General features: G+C 45.2%; 1 protein-coding gene across 17 annotated transcripts in view; it reads left to right on the forward strand.

Annotated features, from left to right (window-relative positions):
* The window catches only part of C7h12orf42 (similar to human chromosome 12 open reading frame 42), a 189526-nt gene that overhangs the window by 12597 nt on the left and 153842 nt on the right, over positions 1–23087 (forward strand). For 6 of the 17 annotated variants that reach the window (XR_005487476.2, XR_010053654.1, XR_005487477.2 and 3 more), the window contains exons 2-5: positions 2666–2747; positions 4781–4903; positions 8969–9116; positions 10999–11177. The gene's annotated coding sequence lies outside the window, so the exon portion shown is untranslated. Of the gene's footprint in view, positions 1–2665; positions 2748–4780; positions 4904–8938; positions 9117–10998; positions 11178–12859; positions 14186–15433; positions 16231–16367; positions 16545–23087 lie in introns of those variants that run through there. The other 11 variants (XM_017595193.3, XM_017595194.3, XM_017595195.3 and 8 more) reach the window with 11 other exon arrangements.

The following is a 23087-nucleotide window of genomic DNA, read 5'->3' on the forward strand; positions in this document are numbered from 1 at the left end:
GGACACAAAGTTGGACAGCCTCTTATTCCATTCAAGCAACATCCTGGACTCACCTTTCTTTCTCTGTGAGCCTGATATCTATTGTGTGCCTAGTGTAGCCCAGGTTTCTGGCCTCATTTCTAAAAATACTGTCCCATCATCTCTGTGAGAAACGCACCATGCCTTCTCTGCAAAATGTGGAAACAGACGTCTAGGGCTAAGAAAGTTGCCTGAGGGGGCTGGGGATTTAGCTCAGTGGTAAAGCGCTTACCTAGGAAGCGCAAGGCCCTGGGTTCGGTTCCCAGCTCCGAAAAAAAGATCCAAAAAAAAAAAAAAAAAAAAAAGAAAGTTGCCTGAACGTCTATAATTTCCCAGTGGTGGGGCTACAACTGCATTTTTAGCACGTAAAGCATACTCACTGAGCTGGAACTAAGCTACCATTGGCTTAGCACACAGCATAAACTATCCTGTACAGTGAGCCGGCGTTTTAGGACACAGTAAAGTCCTACTTGAAGGACTACTTTTAACCCGAGGCTGAAGGTACAGAGTTTACATCTCAGAAGGGGCTTGGGTTCATATCTAGACTTTCGTTTTCTGAATGGTTCTGAGTAAATCACTTAAACAATCCTCATATTGTGAACTTGGGAGGAGGGGTGCAGGCAGATGTGTGGCTGGGCTCATTAGTTGGGTAACCCCCATGAGGCACAACCCAACAAGCAGATATATATGAGGAGCGGCAGAGGCAGCATGGCTGGGGTTGGAATCAGACTTCTGGGCGTGGTGGGGGCAATGGTGTCTGCTGTGTCTGGAAAAGTTTGTTGGCTGGCACTACAGGGATGGATGTTGGGCATCATGACGGTGATGTTCACTGGAAAACCCAAGGGACGGACGGAGATCCTGACTGGAGGACATCAGGATGTGTCTTCCCACAGGTTCTGGGGGCTACCGAGTGCCTTTTAATGAGCTTTTCTACCTAAGCTGGCCTTAGGAGAGTCTGTCGTTTGTAACTAAAGTCCCTGGTGATACAGCAATTGACCGATCTGCCTAATTCGTGGCTTGGAGTCCACACTAATGTGTTTATCTTTTTTTTTCTTCTTCCAATTCTGTAGTTTCTGCTGGCCTTCAACATTACTGCGAGGCTTCTGCTACACCTTGATTATGATGGTTTTTCTTCCTCTTTTTGGTTGGTGATGATTCTTAAAGGGCGAAAAATGGAATTATAAACACTTCATTCGACTCTGTTGTTGCTGGGCAGAACATCTGAGTTTCGAGAGAGTGTAGTGGCTGCTGCTGCTCACGTTGTGACAACTGGGAAGCAGAGAGAGAGAGAGAGAGACAGAGAGAGAGACAGAGACAGAGACAGAGACAGAGACAGAGATACCGAGACATGACATACACCTCAGTGACAGTGACCTACTTTCTCCTGATGGGCCTCCCCTGCATTTCCATCTATTAGTGCCCCATAATCCAGGCCCCACTCAGGAGCCACACTATCTGTACACACAAAGCTCAACACACCAGAGAGAGACACTACACATAGAAGCTGCAACAGTCTCACAGCCTATATCACTTGTGTGTGGGAAGATCAAAATTCAAAATGGCACACTATGTATTCATCTGCTTAACTGTTACCCCCTCCCCTCCTCCAATCTTAAGCTTATCCATTGTAAGACTGTAAGTCAGGCACTGTCCATAGGCAGGCTCGGATGTCTGTGTGTCCTTCAGTTGCTCCCTGAACCACCTTGTCGTCATCAACCAGTCCCGTGCAGTGGGAGAGCCTGCATCCTCAAGTGTGCCCAGCAGGGGAGGGTCTAGCAAGGCCAGCAAGTGTGTTTTCTTTTCCTTCCTATTGTTTATCTCCCTTGGCTGAGTCCTGGTTTCCTCTGGACAGCCAAGTCTGTTTATAGAGTGTTATATGAATGTGAACCTTTGCTCTGCTGTCTCCGGAGTTCCCACTGACTTTCCCTCCTAAGTTTTGTTTTGTTTTGTTTTCGAGTGTGTGGAATTTCCGTTTTAACCCTTTGAAAAGAAGGCAATTTATATAAAGTCAAAAAGAAGTTTCTCTTGAACTGAATAGCTGGAGAGTATTTCCGATTTCTATAGGAAATGAAAATTAAAACTCTTAAAATAGACGGTCATTCTATTTTGCATGAATCGCCCCCCTCTACCCTCCCTCCGCTAACCCCACTTTCTCACTCCAGAGAAACACTGTTTATTGAATGCAGTCTTGTACCTAAGACTCGTGGTTTGTCTGTCCGACGCAGCCCACCGCTGGACAGTTGGCAGTTTGAAAACACCGTGTTTGCAGCTTTACTTTTCTGGACTGCCCTCCGGAGCAGTCAAAGGCCTCCATTTGCACTTCACTGATGAGGGGCCGGGCACAGAAGGATTTAGCATTTGAAGCTCAGATTCAAGTCCAGCGTGCGGGAATGGAACACAAAGCAGGGCTCTGCATTCATTATCACTTAATTATCCAGCCAGGCGGGGTTGCCAAAGCTCTCCTCCCTCAAGCACAGTCTGTACCTGGGGCTTTTGTTTTTCTGAGAGTGACACTTTCTTCTCTATCTTTAAACTTGAGCCTTGCTGTTGCGAAGAACTCAGAAGCCTGGTTCCACCACCCTCCTCCCTAACCGGCTCCCGTTTTAGTTTGAGACCCTTAACCTCCCCGTTTGTCTTTCTCCACTAGGAGTTGTTCCTAAATTCGAAACAGCACGCATAATATTTGCTTTTACAAGTATCGGACGACTCGAAAGATGACCGAACTCGGGGTATGACTTCTTGATTTCGTATGTAGGTTTAAGATTCACTACCAGAAAGTCTGAGAACGATGACTCACATTGAGTCCAGAATGGAGAGCCTTTTAGTCTCAGGACTGTTGGTGTTCGAGTCGGACAATTCATTGTTGTGTTTGTGCAGTGGAGTGTGGAGGGAGTCCGTCCTGTGTACTGTAGAAAGGTTAGCAGTATCTCTGGCCTCCACACACTAGATGGCAGTGTCGTGCCCGCTCTGCCCGTCAGGACTACAGAAAGCCTCTGCAGACACTTTACTTAGCTCTTGGGTGGTCTAGGAGTATGAGAAACCAAAATTGACTTGTGAACAGTGGTGTTGGGTCCCTTCTCTACTGGTGTATTTGGGAATAGTTTGTCAGTGCTCGGCTCTTTGTTTTAAAATATTTATGGTAGACTTATGACAGGGTAATTGGATTTAGAAGGTTTCATACTATTTCCCCCCAAAAAGATTGAGTAGAGTTTCCGTAGGAAAAAACACTTTTGGATTCTGTCCATACCCTGTGCTGAGACCCCACAGATGATTGAAAAGTCCTTTAAAGTGAAGAACTGAAGTCAAATTGTATTATCCCTGGTTCCCCCCAAAAAGCCCTCCCATGGAGCCCACTCATTAAGAGTGGAAACTAGGGTTCCTACAAAGCTGGCGTGGCTTTACCTCTTTCCTACCTCAATCTCGTCTCTCTGTCCCTGTCTTTCTACTCACACTGTCTTGTGGGAAGGCTTCTGCCTGGGCTTTTCCATTTGCCCTCTGCCTTTCAAGAAAACCTTTACCAGGACGTGCATGACGTCATCTCCACGAGGCAGAATACATTCTTGTATTCTAGTTTTCTGTGCTGGAACATGAGCGTCACAAGGTAGGGCACTGCCCCTCATCATGACAGTGTCTCAGTACTGACTGCCATGCTACCATGCATTTACTTAATAAATATCCATTCAAAAATTGAGTATCTATGGATACACCTGGTGAGAACTGGGTTTTGGTTCTCAGTCTTAGTTTCCTTCCTAGGGTCCTCTGGGTCCAGGGGTGAGCTCCAACTCATCTTCAGAAAAAGATCCTATTCCTCAATCTCATCCTCTAAGTCCTATCCTCTAAAAATATTTATTTTACTTCAGTTGAAGGGGAGTCTAATAATCATGGAGTTGGTTTTATTAATCAGAAGTTTTTCCTTTGTAAGAGGCAAGTTATCTCATATAACTCAAAGAAGAAAGGGAATTTGTTCATTAAACTGAAATCCAGGGGTACATTTAGCAGACATGGCTCCCTTCCTCCTCCCCTTCCCTTCTCCTCCTCTCTAGTCTTGTCTTATGTCTTCTCCTCTCCTGCCCTCCCCTCTCCTTGTCTCCTTTCCTCTTCCTCCTCTTCCTCCTTCCCCCTCTTTCTTTCTCTGCTCCTTTTCCTGTGACTTTGTTCCCTTTCCAAAGGATGACAAGAAAAGCCACGTAGAAACTCCACACTTCAATGGTTAGGGTTCATGGAGATAACCTGGTCCCCCATGGCCTGCCTGAGGCCACCAATCCTCTTCTGATATGATCATCATGCCCCAGGTCACACATCTAAATACCCAGGACACTGACATGTTCACCCTGCATTTATTACTCATTAAATAGTCGTCAAAGGATTGTATACTCCATCAATAAATTCAGTGCAAATGGGAGCCAACAAAGGTGGAGGGTCTCCCTGATAAAATGTCAACAGATCTTCATCTAAAGGTAGGGGAAATGAATGTTGGGACAGGTGATGGCCACTAACCTATTACAGATCAGTTCACCTCCAGCCCAGCATCCCCATCCTTACAAATTCCCAAGGTTTCACCAAAGGGCATGTGGCATGGACCATTTCCCCTAAAACTCAAAAGAAAGCAAAGCCTCATGGGAAATGTAGTGGGAGAGAGAGAACCGAAATTACCAGAATCCTTCCGGAGGATCTTTATTTAAATTGGGGCCAAGGTCTCTCAGATAGTAACTTCATCATTCCTCAACTGGTGTCTGATGACAGCCCATCTGGTTACCTCCAGGGTTTCGGCTTTGCCAAACTGAAGAATCCTGGTGGCAAGCAGTCGGCCTTCCAGTAGAAGTGACCCTAGAGCTGTGTCCTTGTAACACTGTCCAGCCTCTTCGAGAGTAATCAAGTTTCCTGGGTAAGTACACATCCTTGTCAAGGATGCTGCTTCATTAGTCAATGGGGACCCCCCCTCCCTGAAATGTCTTCACCTGACAATTTCAAGGCGTGGTGACAGGTCAGTGACCCTTTGTGAATGTGTGGTCTACCTCTTCGTGGGAGTGCAATTGGGAGGGAAGAGAGACAGCAGTGGAGTGAGTCAGCATGAGGTTATTTGATGGCTATAACTGAAGGCTAAAGGTGGTGTGTTTTATAGTGCAACGATGCGTCGTTACACATTACCTTTACCCTCATACACATGAATACATATATGTGTTATACATATATATATATATCATGTATAACTGTTATGATACATATATGACTATTATGAATGACATTAATATACACTACATCCGTAAGTTAATTTTGTGCTATATAAGACAGATATACATTTTAACTACATAATAAATGTATACAAATCGTCTCATTTTGTTTAGACTTTCCAGCAATTAGGGAATCCAATAGAAGATCATGGTAACAGCACTTTTTGCACGTGTGTGTGTGTGTGTGTGTATGAGTGCATGTGCATGTATGTATGCGTGAGAGTATGGGAGGCAGAATTCGACTCTGTTGTTGTAAAATTATAAAAAAGGCTGTCTTTTACCCCGCTAGGTCCTGCACCATACACAGTGCCCCAAGATATCTGCTAGATACCTTGGCAGAAACGCATCCCAACTCCGTGGCGGCTTAGTGTGCCAGCCACCACACACTCTCTTAAACTTAGTTCACCACAAGAAAGAACACACAACCTCTGATCCAATTGATAAGATATAATTGCCCACCTAAACATACAAGCCCTGTACACATCCATCCCTTAAGAACATTCATTACAACCTGTAAATACACAGAATGGAACCTTAACGTCAGCCTCCATGTTCTCTCCGAGGCTACCCTCTGCAGTCTCCTCCAGTCTCCTCCCTTTCCATTCCCGTCTCCTCCTCTTCCCTCAAACTTTTCTCCAGCCCATCCTTCCCTCTCGTCCAGTTACAGGCCTCGTTCTATCCCATACCTGCCCTCACATGTATGACGACTCTGGGTGTCGTTCACCTTTGCGTGTGCGGACGTGTTCTTGTGTCTTCTTGTGTATGTACCTGTGTGGAGGCCAGGGGCTAATATCAACACTTTTCCTTAGCTCATTATCATATATTGTTTTGAGATTTTTTTTTCCCCCTCATCCAACATGGAGCTTTCTGACTTAGCTAGAAGGACTTGCCAACAGGTCTCAGGGGATCCTCCTGGCTCCTCCTTCCTGGCGCTGGGGTTTTAAGTGTTCATATCTTTGTGTGGGCGCTGGGTATTCATCTCAGTTCCTCATGCTTATGTGGTAAGCACTTTATGGCTGGACCATCTCCCTGGTGTTCATGTTTTGCTCTTGAGGTCTCTTCGCTGAGGTCGGAGCCACACACAGAAAGCTGCACACAGGAACGTATATCACTTGTGTGGAGGAGCATCTTCTTTAGCGAGTAAGATCGTGGCTGCCAGTGTGCTCCCGTATTACCCCCGATATGCTCTTGTGATTGTAAGGTTGCCGAGCTTTGCCCGTGGGCCTCTTGAGAGTTAGGCCAACCATTCTCCCTAAGTTCCATGGGGAAAAGCTAGAACGAAAGGCTTCCTGTATCATCCCAATGTATCAGTGTAACATATTTTTCTTAGTGACTTAGGGACACCCAGCAACACACAACTCTTTGGCAGAACGGGGGCTGGGCCTGATATGTAGGACAGGATACAGAAGAGGATTGCGGTGAGCGTGGCGGAGATTAAGGACGGCACACCACCTGGCTGTCGCCACCAAAGAGGCAACATACGAGCCAATCGACTTTTGCGTTGACACTTGCTGTTCTGAAATGTCTGTGATCGAATTTTTCTGGAGTCCACACTGCAAGAGGAAAGGCACCCAGGGAGACACAGGGATATTGTAATTTCATCATTGTTCCTGAATGAAGTGATTGCTGTGGGGAGACTTAAAGAAAGTTATCTTTTTCATGGCAGAACTCCATGGGTTCAGAAAGTTTAAGACTCTGTTGGAGATGTTGAAGACACAGGGACGGTCTTCCGTGTGTGGGAGGGGATTGCCTCTCTGTTAAGGTACTTTGTATCCACATGTGGGAGTGACTCTGCAAGGCAGCTGGATTGTGCTGCTCCAAATGGGAAGTCAGGCTAAAATAGGAGCTCCTTTAGTGATGGAGTAACCATGTATGACAAGAGTCACTGCTTGCTCAGCTGCGAGCTGCGCTGAGCTGATTTAGACTTGGAAAGCTTGTACCAACCGCTGGCTCCTTCCCTTTGGGCCATTGCTTGTGTTTCACAGAAGGAAGCTCTTTTGCTGTGGAACGCATTTTCGAGGCTGACTGGACATGTTCAAGCTTGGCTCAGGGGATGAAATTTATTATTATTTTTAATCTTGAAGTGGTGGATTTGGGTAATTTCCAGGAAATGATTCTTTCTTGAGAGTCTCGATTTCAGAAGGGGCAGGTCACTTAACAGATTTAGTCTGTGTCCCACCCCTCACCCCCACCTCTCAACTCTCCAGGGAACTCACTTTATGACCAGAGCATCATGTCTCAGATTTGAGGTGAAGTGGAAGTTTCCACTTGTGTCATGTGATGCAGATTCACGTGATGTTTTGCTGAGGCAAGACCCATGGGAGGATACGTGATGTTTGGAGAGTGTAAATAGGACTCCGTGGACAATGACAGCATGCTTGCATAGCTAGCTTTACAATGCTTCCTTGGTCTCTCGTCTTTGCTGACCTTCACTTTATTGAGGCACAGCAGAGAACTTCTCCTGGTGTCCCTGCTGGTTCTGGTCACTCCCGCTGACTTGTACCAATGAGACGGAGGCCTGGCTGTTTCTGCTGGATCATGCCACTGCTGCTGATTCATGTTTGGTATCTCAACACTACTGAACTGGATTACTGGTATCCTGACAATGGCAATTGGAATCTCCCCAAAGAACTACTTCTAAACAGGTTCAAATCCCCTTGTCCTGTTTACCCTCTTTTCTCCCCTACCTTTAAGCTAGAAGGGGGATCCAAGTGTTTGAGTGTTAAAGTAGGTTTTGCAAAATCTAAACCTACAGAGAGGGGGTCTGAAGAAGCCCTGGTGTGAGAAGGCACTGCAGACACAACACTCCTGTACCAAGAACAAGACAAGCATCATCTCACCCACGAGTTATGAAGCTTTGAGCAAATCACTGAACTGTGTCTTCTTCTCAGTTTACTTCATATGCAAAATAGTAGTAAACATATTAGTCACCCTCCCTCCCCAAGGTTCTTGTGAGAACAGACTGAGATGTTACATGAAAGGCACTTTAAGCTTAGTTCTCCTACCTGATATTCAAGCATTTATAAACATTAGCTATTATTATTATTTTTAAACATTTAATACCTTTTATAGGTGAGGAAACTAGCAATCAGGAGAGATCAGATAATTCACACAAGGTCATGCAGTTGGTAAGAGACTGAGCAAAGGCTTGAAACAGGTGCTGTGCGTCCGTTGACTGTTTGCCTTCCTGTGCTGTGTTTCCCTGAAGGAATATGAAGTTGCAGAAGGACTTATGTGTCCATAGGTGATGGTGGTTTCTACAAATATACAAAGTAAATGAAACGAATAAATCGATCATGTATAGAGTGCTAGAAAAGAGTCTATGAGATCAAAGTTTGTCTCAGCCAGCCCCAAAGACAGTTTTAATACTATTAGTCCGATATTGACATAATTCTATTTTCAGTTATTGGTTGTGGCTTTCCAATGTTGTCCAGGGCTATTTTATGGAGTTTTTTTAATCCCTGATCTGACTTAAATGAATTTGTTTATTTACTCTGTGTGTGTGTGTGTGTACATGTGTGCACGTGTGCGTGTGTGTATGTGTGTGTATGTGTATGTATGTGTGTATGTGCGTATGTGTGTGTGTGTGTGTTTGTGTGTGTGTGTGTAGCTGTAGGTGTCTGTGCATGGATGGATGTGTGAAAGTCAGATGTTAGTGTCCGGTGTCTTGTTTAATTCCTCTCCACTAGGCTTTGACACAGGCTCTCTCCCTGAACCAGGAGATTGCTGGTTTGGCTAGACTGGCTGGCCATCAAGTCCCCAGAATTTCCCTGTCTCCAGTCCCACCAGCACTGAGATGATGTTTACAGCGTCAGACCTGACTCACATGGATGCTGGGTACTGAACTCAGATCCTCCTGTTCATTTGGTAAGCATTCACCCAGGCAGTCATCTCCCAGTTTTATCATTTTACTTTATTTTTAGTCTGTAACAGGGTTTTATGTACACCAGACTGGCTTCAAAGTCATTGTGTAGTCACAATTAGCCTCCAACTTTGGATTCTCCTGACTCTGCTCTCAGGAGCTGGGATTATAGGTGTGGACCACACTTGGCTTATGTTGAATCTGCTGTCAAGCCCAGGTCTTGTGCATGCTCGGCAAGAACTCTACCACCTCAGCCTCGTTCCAGTGGATGATCTATGTTCCTAAAGATCACTGGCGACGTGAGGAGGAGCCATGGAGAACACTGGGAGTTTTACTGAGCACTCATAGTGGAAAATCTGAGTAAGCTAGAACGGAGATGGCTAAGCGAAAAGCGTGGAGGATGTAGTGTTTCAGGAGAAAACAAAACAAAACAAACAAACCAAAAATGTTGGTGAACGTAGAGCCCAAAGATGGAAAGATTCTTATAGAAACTGAGAGACGATGAGGGAGGAGCTGCAAGGGAGGAGAGAGTTCAGATGGCATGGCTTCCAGACTGCCCTAATAAAGCAACTGAGGGCAGCAGGGCAGCCCGGTGGGCTGAAGGATGCTCGGAGCATTGTTTGAACGACTTCCTTGTCCTAGGCATAGGTGCCTTCCTGCCTTCCAGATATTAGCACTTAAATGGGAAAGATTGAGATAATCTAGAAATTTGTATTTTTTCCAGAGTTTTATATATTGGCAAACTAGTTAGAGTTTTTTTTTTTTTTAAATTTAGCATGAGCTCAAAAAAATGTGTTTTGGGGCTAGATTTGACTTTTAACTTCCAGGCGGTGGCCTCTTGAGACAATGTGACAAGCCAGCCCAAATAAAAACTAGGATTAAAAAAAAAAATCTCCCTCTCCTATGCTTCAAGCTACTCGGAGGCAGATAACTTTAACCCACATTGCAACAGTGACCGTAATGAACGTGGTATCTAGAGTTGTCCCCTCCGCCTTCTCTAGAATCCAACAGCTCCATGGGAGAGAAGAGCAGGAAGGAGAGAAAGGCAGGTCTAGCAGACTCAAGGGTGGTGTATGCTAGAGCACTCTGCACGCATGGCTGATTCTGCACACGCTGTCCTGACTCCACGCCGAATGACGGGCAAGCTTGAGATCAGGCACAGTGGGAATATTTACACTAGGGAAATTGGCAAACATTACAAGTCAGGGCCTTATCTAACTCAATATTTACCAGGACACTGTGGGATGAGAGGAACCCTGTAAGGGTTTTAGACTTTAGACTCCAGGCAAGGGGGAAACCAGGCAATCACCCAATCACAACTTCTCATTCTGGACACCCGCGTTGGAAGCCTTTCTGACTCACAAACCATACAAACTGAAACTTTATTTATTTTTTAAGAGTCAGGGACTCTCTGCATAACTTGGCTGATCTTGAACTCACGTCAGTCCTGACTCAGCCTCCAGAGTGCTAGAAGTACAATTAGAGCCACCAGGCTGAGCAAAGACATGATCTCTTCTTCATCGTTTCAGAGTAGGACACTCTATTGCCTTAGGATAAAGGAGAGAGCAAATGTATTTTGTCCCCATTTGTGTCTTTCAACATTGTAATTCAATAGTTCCTTGTTCTAAAACCTATTTCCTAGCTTGCTAAGTGTAGCTACTCTCAATTTTCCCAAGTAGGAACCTTGGAAACTACTCCTTACCCCTCACACCCTCTCCACAACCCTTCCTTCTTCTGGGAGACGCTTCCCTCATGGATGCGTCTCTAAGCATTCTAGATACATGGTCTTATGATTTTGCCAACTGCAAAGTACTTTACCTTGCTCAAGAAACCCAACTTTGGGATGCTTTCCTCTTTGAAATGTCATAGTGATTTACCCCCCTACAGGTTTGAAGCAAGGATTAGACGACACAGTATACACAAAGTGGCCAGCAAATGTCTGCCTCAGATGGAGACCCAGTTAATGTCTCTTCCCCAGACTTTTCTTGATGTTGAAAAACAGGAACATGCATCGAGTACTCTGCTGTTTCTTTCCCTGTTATCTGAAGGATCATTCAAATTTGATGGTAAGTGTTACATTCTGCTAAGTAGCATGTTTGGGGATTTGTGTTCTCTTTAGCCCTGGAGAACTGTTAGCACCCAATATTATTGGTGGCAATTATACTAATATATACAGTACAATAACCCCCTGCCCTTTTAATTATAGAACGTTCTTGTGGTAAAGTAATATTGATTTCCAGCGACTTGTGGCTGACTAATATTTATAGTTTTTACTTTTGGCTAAGTGCAGGTAATCTCCATTATAAGAATTTCTCTCCCTTCATAGTTCCCTTTGCTGCCTCTCGCCCATCAGCTTCCCCGTGAGGCCATACCTATCCTTTACCCAATCCGGAAGCATTAGATCCTTTAAACCACGACCTTCTGTCCATGAGGAACTTCAAATGGGCAAACATCTTACCTTAGGCTGCTGCTGCTGTGATGAAATGCCGTGACTAAAGCAGCTCGGGGAGGAAAAGGTTTATTTGGCTTACGCCTCCACATCACCTTGAGGGAAGTCGGGATGGGAACTCAAACAGGACAGGAACTTGCAGGCAGGAGCCGATGCAGAGGCCATGGTGAAACGCCGCTTATGGTCTTTTTCTCCGTGCTTGCTTAGCTTACTTCCTTAGAGTTCCCAGGACCGCCAGCTCAGGGATATCCCCACTCACTCCAGGCTGGGTATCCCTCCATTATCCACTAATTAAGAAAATGCCCTACAGCCAGATCTTAAGGACACATTTCCTCAGTTAAGGTTCCCTTCCTTCAGATAACTCTAGCTTATGTCAAGTTGACGTAAAACTAGCCAGCACCCATTAAGTGAATATGGATGGATTTTATGACTTTTAAGCAAGCCACCAGAGAGTTTGCTTCTGAAAGACTTTCAGGAAAGGTCATGAAGGTGCTGATATGAATCCTCGGGTCACGGTGAGCTGAACGCTTTAGCTCTGCACCCCCCTTTTCTGTCTTTACCTCCTAGCTGCTCATCTCAGCAGCTTAAAATTAGGACAGTTTGCAAAGGGATTTTGCGTGTTCCTAAACTTTTGCAAATGTAGGAATGCGTCGGTCATAGTAAGGGTCCCAGTGTCCTAGCCTGCTATATATGTCATTTTACACACACAACAGCCATTTTCACAGTGTCCAGAGTGGCTCAGCCTGTCACACATATCAATAATCTTACCGTCTCCAAACTTAGTGTTCTAGAGGTAAAATTACCTTAAAGCAGGAAGGCTGTACCTATGTGGCCATATATAACACATCAGATTCCATTCAAAATCCCTCTGTTTCCCATCCCACAGCGATGCTGCTGGTCTCAGCGGGCGTCTTCCCTCTGTTCTGGAGCAAATCCAATAGCATTCTGCCTGCCCTGACTTCTTTCCCTCTCTGCCCACTGTTGGTGTCGGTCTTCATATAGTTGATGAGGACTCCCTGTCCCTAGGCCTGGTATTCAGGGTTCTAAGGGACTGAGGGGGTGGGGGTGGGTCAGCGGTGCCTGTTTGGTGAGGCTGTAGGCAGGGGACAAGGTATTAGGCACTATTTCGGCTTCACCTAGTATGTCTGTGCTGGATAACATTGTCAACTTGACACCAGCTAGTGTCATCTGGGATTGCTGGAGTGAACTGGAATGCCGAGGTGGGGGGGGAGAGAGAGAGAGAGAGAGAGAGAGAGAGAGAGAGAGAGAGAGAGAGAGAGAGAGAGAGATCTGTGTACTCTGGTAAGCATCGAGGGGCTCAGGGAGGAGAGGGATCCTGCCTGCTTGACATGATGTTGGAGTTTGATGTCTGTCGTTGAGGCAAAGCTCTCTTTATTTGCTATTCGCTGGCAGAGGCAACTGAGTGATATTTTTTTTGTGTATGTGTAGGAAGCTAAGGGGCACCTCTGAGAGGCTGAGGGAGTCCTACCCGTCTCTGCCATGTGTCATCTTGTATTCAGGTGGAATAATCAGACTCAAACCCATCGCTTTTCTAAGTGATGTTCATCTGTGGACTTGACCGCATCAGGACTCAACTAAGAAGCTGCTTGTTGTGACTAGCGCTCTCTCTCTCTCTCTCTCTCTCTCTCTCTCTCTCTCTCTCTCTCTCTCTCTGGTGTGTGTGTGTGTGTGTGTGTGTGTGTGTGTGTGTGTGTGTGTGTGTGTGGCATTTCCAGGGAGGATGGGCTGAGGAGAGGAGATATGCCTCCCCCGACCCCGCCATGTTGACACGATCTTCCAGCAGCAGCCCAGGTTTAAAGAATTCCAGTGAATAATTAGTGCTGTGCAGCCAACATTCCGGAAACTCCAGACTGGAGGGTCTGCCTGCCACTGTAGTTGGTGCTGTTGCTTCTGACACCAGATTTGAACTGCCTTGGCCTTCAATCTGGACTGAGGATCAGTGACGTTTTAAGAACCTTCAAGCCCTCGGGGCCACACTGGGACTGCTGAGGCATCCAGCTTTGTGGAATGAACTTTCATTGGACTACATGAGCTTTATGGGATAAGTCAACTGAATAAATCTCCCATATATATGTAATAGAATATATATTATTATCAATTATGTTCCTCTAGAGAACACTGATTCTATATATATTGAAAGTATTGTGCACCTCAAAGAGAACTCTTGCTTCTCAGAATTCTCCTTTATGAGTCACAATTAAAAGTAGTTTTGGCTAAGCAGAATTTTTTTTTATCCTTTGAGGAGGTTTGCATATCTTCTCACATGTACCTATTTTATCAAGGCCACAGAGATTTTGATAGCTCACCTTTATCTTGCATATTAAGGATACTTTAGTAGGTCATGTTCTGGGGGGCAATCACTGAAAATGACATCACCGGGACCGTCACTGGCTACCCAGTGACAGCAAACTAAGGAAAGTTAATCAAAGGTTAATCTGATTCTCGAGTTGCATTTAAAGATTAGAGGATAGAAATTGGACTTGCTGATAGACTTTAGTTGGATTTTAGTTTGAGAAGCTGAGCAAGGTGGATAACAAACTTCCTGGCAAGGAACAGAAACTCTGTTAGGAAAGAAAATGAAGAAAACGCAAGAGAAAATTTGAGGTAAGTAGTTCAACATTAAGAATTGATTTGGAGAGAGATAACTTTTGTATGCATGCATGTGGGCGTGTGTGTGTGTGTGTGTGTGTGTGTGTGTGTGTGAGAGAGAGAGAGAGAGAGAGAGAGAGAGAGAGAGAGAAAGAGATTGTCCAGTATGTACATGACAAAGCCCTAAAGCAAGCAAAGAGTATAATGACCTTTTTTTCTGCAACAGCTGCCAGACCCTGGAATGAGGTCTACCTAAGACATAAGGCTTTTTCAGCTCAAAGATACTCAAAAGAGTTGTGGCTAAGGATCAACTTAGAACTCTCGTATAGATGCTGACTATTTACTTTCCTTTGACATTATTCTGTAGACCAATGACCCATAATTGGCTGATGTGAAAATATTCTACACAGTATGAGTTGTGAATAAGACATTTATCCCCCACCCCCCAACATCTTCCCTTCGCCTGATGATAGCTTGCAGGCAGTGGCCTCCAGCTGTATCTGGTCACTTGGACATAGAAGTTGTGCCCCAAGGTTACCATGTGTGCACTGTAGCTGGTAGCCAAGCCTTGGAAGGCAGAGATAAGAGGATACCTGAGAACCTGAGGCCAGCCTAGGCTACAAAGTGTCCCAAGAAAACAACATGTGCAAAACAGAAGAGCACTTGTATTGTGGTTGCCTTTACTTCAAAATTTGTAACTCCAGGGTCCTAGTTTAGCAGGGATGCCATGCCGGGTCTACTTTGTAGCTGCTTTGCTATTCAAACACTGAAATGTATTTTCCATGGCTGGCACCTGATCTTAATAGCCACTTATTTCAGTGAACCACATTCTGGGTTGGAGCTGTGGAACTGGTGCTATTATTGTCTAGAGGCATCTTAACAATCCTGTCAAGAGCTTTGACATGGCTTATTAGCTTGTCTAAGTGCTTCTGGGCACAACAGCTCTGAGTCATCCAGGGTCCAACTTGGCCTTTTGTCTTGTTTTGTTGTTGATTCATAGCCTAGGCTGACCTGGAACTCAGAGATCTTTCTGTCTCATCCTTGTAAAACCTGGGATGATAGTTAAGAGTCTTATGCATGCTTTCAGATTTGTTTTAAGGGTATTTTAAGCATTAGAAACAAACAAAAACCATCTCTCTCTCTCTCTTTCTCTCTCTCTCTTTCTCTCTCTCTCTCTCTCTCTCTCTCTCTCACACACACACACACACACACACACACATTTTGTTTGTTTGTTTTTGATTTTCAAGACAGGGTTTCTCTGTGTACCCCTGGCTGTCCTGGAACTCACTCTATAGACAGGCTGGCCTCGAACTCAGAGACCTGCCTGCCTCTGCCTCACAAGGAGTGCTGGGATTCCTGGCTTTAGAACAGTTTTTTTGTTTGTTTTGTTTTGTTTTAATTTAAATGAATTTACTAGGCACCACCTACAAACAAAATCTTAACTGGCTGCCGGCATTAAGTTCCCGTGTGAGTAATCCCCAAACTGGGGCAGCTCAGATAGGAAGATTCTGATGAGTTATAGGCTAGCCTAGGCTAAGAAATGTGTTCAGTGCTACACTTGGCTAGTGAGTTTGAGGCCAGTTCGTGTTAGCTAACAGGTGAAACATTGTCTCAAAAATCCAATCACCATTACCCCAGCCCAAATTCAAAACTCAAACCAAAATCAAACCTAAACCTAGGTCTTGGCTTGGGTTGCAGTTCATGGAACCTTACACAGCATTCATAGGTCTTTTTCTGCTAAGCTGAATAAAATTCCCAGGCAGACGTGAACTGCCTTTGCGGGTACAGCTAAATCCTTGACTGGTTGGAATAAAATTACTTGCAAGTTTCTGGACTTTCATGAAATTTGAGACTGGCTCAAAGGCTGAAGGAAAAGGGCACTGTTCCGATCTATGGCTTAACTCTGCCCCCTGCTGTTGACTGTAGCGCCATTATCCTTTTTACTTGGGATTCCAGGGAGAGGCCCGGTGGGATTGGTAGGGGACTTCAATTTAAAAAAAAAATCCCTCCTTAACCGCTAGAACTACCTCCTTTATGAAAAACCAACTCGCTGACAAAAGGTAATCATATTTTTAAGCTGAAGGCCTGTCCAGGGCTTGGGGCTGGGTGGTGGAGCAGACTCGGATAAGAGATGTGGTCACTGTCTTTGACTTTGGTGGCAGGGCGGGGCAGGGTCCACTTGCGATGCTGGCCCCATTGTGGTTGCCCGGAGACTGAGGGGCTCTCGGAAAGGTGCCCAGAGGTGTCCAAAAGGGTTGGGCAGTGTGGGGCCAGCTCGCTTGGAGAAGGCTGTGGCGGGCACAGGATAGGGCTTCTGCTGCTGCACGTAGACAGGTAGAAGAGACGTCGTGGGTCTGGTATGGCCATAGAGGAGGTGGGTTGCTTTGAAGGGAACCCTGTGCTTTTGGCTTCTATAGACTCCAGCCACCTCTGGTGGGGGTGGCTCTCGGGATGGGCCGTGGGGCGGCGAGCGGAAGAGCCCGATCGCTCCTGGTGGTCGTCAACCCCCGCCCCCCACCGTCTCCACCCGGCTTGACCAGTCCCAGGGTAGAGGAGACAGAAATGCGCCAAGCCCCCGCCCCTACAGCCAGTGCCCACACCGAGACGCACACGCTCCTTAATCTCCCCCGCCCTCGGTTGCCCGGGCGACAGCCCAGACGAGCAGGTGATGCATTGACAGCGAGCAGATGGTCCCCCGTGGAGGCGAGCGCGGCCCACAAAGCGCCCAGCGCAGCGATCCCACTGCGCCGCCCCCGCCCCGTGGCCCGCGCTGCCCGCATGCTAATAGGGGTCGGGGGAGGGGCCTGGGGCGGGGCCGGGCGCCCTGGGCACGCCCCTTTGCTCTTTGCAGTGACTTCACCTCATTTTTTTCCCTGAATGCCCTCTCCAAATCCTCCTGGCTTCTGAAGAGTTCTCCCACCTCACACCCAGCACACTTCATCTCTCTCCGAACTCTCTCCAAGTGGATCAAGGCTGACACCCTCCCTCTTTTGCCTTACTCCTGGTCTGTAGTAGCAGGCCCCACATTTGCTCCCTGCTGGCATTTCATGGTTGATCTGGGAAGACTAGAGGAATGGGTTTACCACAGCCCAGCCTTGATCCCTGCTTCTAGAACTGGCATTGGAATGACAAAATGTGTAAAGACACCCGTCCCCGTCCCCGGACCCGCCCCCACCGACACCCCCTATCCCCAGTGCTTCAGGGCCTTTCAGGCTGCTGCTTCTTCGGACTTTCCTTTCTGGACTGGCAAAAATAAATCACTCTCTGGCGACTACTGGGCTGCCCCTCCCGGGAAGCCTTCCCATTCACACACCCTCCTCCCATTCATTGGACACACACACCCCCTTCTGTACCCTATTCACCGCTGTGTGGCAAATTGGGGCTATCTTATAGTAAGGCCATGAAAACTATCTAGGCAGTATTCACAATTTTAATACTAACTTCATAGCTGTCACATAAATTCATTGCCAGGTCTACTCTATAATGGCCACGAAATAACTTTAAGAGAAGGGGGTGGGGGTGGGGGGTGTCGGGGACAGTGCCACAGCATCTTTCTTTGATTTGCAGGTGCTTCCCCCCCCTTAAACCATTACTACAGTAACTGTAGATAGCTTTCTTTTTCTTTTTTAAACTGTCACACAGAGTGCTTTAAAAAAGCCATCCTTCTCCTTTTTATTTTACAGTAGATAAAAAATGCCGAATGCCAATAAAGGCTTTAAAAAAAAGGCAACAGAAAAAGAAAGAGAAAAAGAGACTAGTGAATAAAGTTAGGACAATACGGGGTCACAGAGCTGTCGAAACTAATGTCATAGTGCGGCTGTTGGGCAGACTTACAGAAAACTTCTTGTTTCTTGATTTTTATGGAGATTTGGTGTGTGGGATAAAGCACTCTGAACAGGTTTAGAACAAGTGGGAAAGAAAAAAAACTCTTAATAAACTCCTCTCTGATGGTCTTTCTGCCCACGAACACCTGTGATTTACAAAGAGGCATTTTGAAGGACAAAGAGAGGCCAAGAAGGCCAGGCCATTGTTGAAAAATGATGCCTCATGTACCCAAGGCTGTATGAGAGAGTTGCTTTATTTTAAAACATGTCTTAGATCCTTGCTATACAAACTTACAACCAGGGGGAAAAAAGCAATTCTTCTAAGGGCTCTTAATGACTTTTTCAAATGCTTTTTTTACTCAATTTGAGCCAATGTTTTTGCTACATTCTTAAAACAGTGGAATTCACTCGACTTCAAACATAGACAATTCATACAAACCTCCCAGGCAGGAGAATTGGTAATAATTACTTAATCCTTAGAAAGAAGTGGTTAGAATGTTCATTCACTTAAAGGATGTATAACATTTGTGTTTTTTTGAAAAATTGTGGGATTGTCTTTCTTTTTCTTAGAGTGCTACTATTTTTATGTTTATCTTCTTTGTCTCTTTTCTTTTCTTTTCTTTTTTTCTATTTTTTGAGACAAGGTTTCTTTATGTAGCCCCAGTTGGCCTGGAACTTGCTATGTTAGACAGGCTAGTCTTGAACTCAGAGATCTCTCTGCCTCTGCCTCTGCCTCTGCCTCTGCCTCTGCCTCTGCCTCTGCCTCTGCCTCTGCCTCTGCCTCTGCCTCTGCCTCTGCCTCTGCCTCTGCCTCTGCCTCTGCCTCTGCCTCCTGAGCGATGGAATTAACTGTGTGCACCACCATACACGGCTGCTTATTGTCCCTTAATTTTATGATGTAGTCATACTGTTTGAAGATCTTTCTTTTTTCTTTGTTTCCCACTTTGGCATTTCCTGTGGTCTTTGTTATTTCTTTCCCAATGCATTGAGACCAAGACATAGTTTTAAACTGGGTGAGCTTCTCTTGGCCTAGGATAAAAACTAAAGGAGACCAGAGTCCGAACCCAGTGAAAAAGCAGGGGGAACCAGGCAAACAGCCATGTGTTTGTGACCAGCAGAGGCTGCAAGAGCCTCATGCCACTGTCAGAAGGCTGCATGTCTGGGGCCTTGTGTACTGGGAAGAATGATGAGATGACTAGAGAGAGCGGCTAGGCTAGGCTCAGATTAGGAAAGCCTTGGGTGGGGCAGTGAAGGAATGGCTGGAGAACTGCTGAGGATATGGGGGGCTTTTTATGACTGGGTTTACCTTTTTAAGATAATCGCTGCTCCTACGTGGAGTATTTTCTTAGTTCACTTTGCGGTGGCCCAACAGAACGCCACAGATACTAATGAATGGAAACTGATTTGGGTTGTAGTTCTGATGGCTTGTTTCAAGAGCATTATGCTCTTGCCACCGCATCATGCAGGAAGGCACATGGGCAAGAGTCTGCTAAAATGAGAGAGAGAGAGAGAGAGAGAGAGAGAGAGAGAGAGAGAGAGAGAGAGAGAAACACTCACACTGTCAAGCTTTTATAAGGGCACTGACCAAATCATGAGATGAGAGTAGAGTCCTTATGGATTGACTGGCAGGACTAGTCATGCAATGGCTAGTTAGAGAGCTGTGGGGAGGCCACCTCCGTCATTCAGACAAGGCATATATGATGTCTTGCATTAAACTGTGATAAAGGAAGTAAGGGGAATGGGTGGCCTTTGGATCTGTTTTAGAGAGAAATGATGAGATCTGTGGAATGAATAATTGTGGTTGGGATGCAGACAGAAGAGCTGCAAGGACATGCTCGGTTCAACATGTGGTACACGGAGAAGGCAGGTGTGAACCAGCATGTGACCTGCGAATCCAGACTTCAGTTTCAGTGTGTTAATTTTGAGCTATTTTTGAGGGGCTAAATGGAGGGGCTAAATGACTGGGTGCAGGGTCAAACGTCTGACTTCTCTGGGTGGCATAGGGGCAGTCATTCTGTAGCTTTCTGGAGACCTGCGATTTGACATGACATAAAGCTTGGCCAGTAAGATTTCCAGCTTTTTCACAGGAACTGGGAATGTGATTCAATCTTGTCAGATTAACCCAGAGAAAGACTTAGGAAGCTAGGAGCCATTCCTCAAAAAGGAACAATTTAGGGTCATAATGAATGAACGAAGTGAATGAGTTGGAACATATAGAATAGTGCAGAGAAGAAACTGTGTGTGAGGTCATAGGGGCTGGCAGGGAGAGCAAAAAGGAAACTGTGCCATGGGTCTAGAGGTATTTTGGGGGTAAGCAACTCTAATGGCGCGCAGGTGAGGTTATTATAGTTGCTTTCCACAATGCTGAATTTTGAAAATCAGGAGACAATGTACAAATGACTGGCAAATCTATTTAAGAACACACACACACACACACACACACACACACACAATTACACACAGACACGCACAGACATACACACAAACATACACAGACACATACAAACACACACAAAGACATATACAAACATGAACACAAATGTGCATAGACACACACAGACACATACGTACACAGATACACACACACACTCATATACACACACACTCATATACACACACACTCATATACACACACACTCATATACAGACACCCATGGATACACATACAAACACACAAATATACACAGAAGCACGCACATAAACATACACAAACATACAGACACACGAAAGCATACACACATATACAGATACACAGAGACATACAAATACATACAAACACACACATACACACACACACTCATACACACACACTCATATACACACACACACTCATATACACACACATGGATACACATACAAACACACACACAAACATATACAAACATACAGGCACACAAAAGCATACACACACATATACAGAGACATACAAACACATACAAACACACACACACACGCACGCATGCACACACACACACACACACACACACACACACACCTAAAACTGAGAATGGGAAAGAGTCCTTGAGAATTCAGGAGATAGATTCTATCTCATTCTCTCTTCCTCTCCCTCTCCTTCATTCCCTGATCTCTGCTTTATGCAGATCAAATGCTGTGAACAGACATCATGACCACAGCAAGGAAAGCATTTATTGAGGCTGAACCCATTTAATTGTGTTCAGAGGTTTAGTGCACTATTGTCATGGTGGGGAGCGTGGCAGGGGGCAGGCAAACATGGTGCTGGAGAATAAGTTGAGAGTTCTACTTCTGGACTGGCAGAACACAGGAAGAGGGTGTTACACTGGGCCTGGCTTTAACTTCTGAATTTAAGGTCCACCCCCAGTGACACACTTCCTGCAACAAGACCACATCTGCTCCAACAAGCCCAGACCCCCTAATAGTGCCACTTCTCATGAGCCTATGGGGGCCATTTTCGTTCAAACCACCAACTCCAGGCTAACTTTGAAATCATAAATTCCCTGCCCCAGGTCCTGAGTGCAGGAATTATAAGTGTATGCTATCACATTCAGCTAAATCTTCTCTTTCTCTTCGGAGTCCTGGGTCGTAGACTAAAGGCACATTTTGATTTTTGCCTATCATCAGTTTTATTGATATGTGCAAAGTGTCTTAGAAAAGATGAATTGAAGAATGACATTTCTGTTTTAAGGCAGAATGCTTTTCCTAATACTGGCGATCAAAACCAATGAGGATCTCTTACCTGTACGTTAGATAGGAGAGTCTGGCAGGGCTAGCTTCTGCAGCCACAAAGTCTGGTTGTCATGGAGAAGCAAGAGCTCTAGGTAGGGACCTCTGGGCCCAGGGAAGGACACAAGACAACAACAAAGGTGGAGAGAAAGACCCTTACTACATTTTACTCTCTTTTAAGATAAGACTATTTATTTTTGGGTATGAATATTTTGCCTGCATACATGTATGTATATCACATGCATGTGCACTTGTGGACCTCATGTGTGCAGTGCTCACGGAAGCATGAGACAGTGTCAGATCCCCTGGAACTGGAGTTATAGAAGGTTGTTAAAGACCACGTGGGTACAGGGATTTGAACCTGGTTCTCTGGAAGAGCAGTTGTGTGATTAACTGCTGAACCATCTCTACAGCCCTGGTATTTGTTTCAGTTTGTCCTCTGTGGAGCCCAACGGAAGCCATGGTACCTATAGTCCCCCAAAAAGCAGGGTACGGGAACTAACTTTCTCTTGCTCTAGCATGTGAAAGAGCTTTCAAATGCAAAAGATTGCTAAGTGAAAATTCACAATAGTACAGTCAATTATGGAACATGAAAGCTGATGAGACATTCCCAATTCATATGGTGTTTTCACTTGGAAAAGAATAATGAAGCAAAGCCAACAAGCTATTTTACTCATACATATGTATGTTACTGTTCTGGAAACTTTGGATATATTAAATGCATGGGTATATATATTAAATGGATACTGTTTACTGATAGTTTAGCATTAAGCACTTTAGGAGTAGGATAAACAAATTCATCCAAGACCCATGTCCTTGTTAATTCCTGTTAACCTGACATACGTTAGTGTTGTCCGAGAAGGGGGCCACACTTGTATGGAGAAAGTACCTCCATAAGATCGGCCTGTAGGGATATTTTCTTAACCCAATGGTTGCTTTTGGTCAGTCTATGGCTGTAGCTACTCTAAGACACAAATGTACAAGAGTTATTCTTTATTGGCAGTTTTATACATGCATGTAACACGTTTTAGTATTCTGACCCTATCATCCTCTCTTACCATCCCCCATTGAGATAAAGTGTCCATTTTACCAAGGGTCACTGTCATACGTAACAACAAAAGCTAAGGGACTCAGACTAGACACACACACTCGGACACTGTCACCATCGTTGGGTACTATTCTGGAAGTTATAAGCAATTCAGACACAAACGGCTATGAACAGAAATAATGGGTGGAGCTAGTAGAAACGAGGAAGGTCACTAGTTGCACGTATGTCTCACTAATAAAATCTGGGGAAAACACACGAGATGAGTCACAGAAATGATAAAGTTCAAGAAAAAAAAAAAGAAAAAAGGTAGATACCCAGGAAAATGTACCCTACAGAAACACAG

The sequence above is a fragment of the Rattus norvegicus genome, chromosome 7 (assembly GCF_036323735.1).
Source record: "Rattus norvegicus strain BN/NHsdMcwi chromosome 7, GRCr8, whole genome shotgun sequence".
In the NCBI taxonomy this organism is placed as follows: domain Eukaryota; kingdom Metazoa; phylum Chordata; class Mammalia; order Rodentia; family Muridae; genus Rattus; species Rattus norvegicus.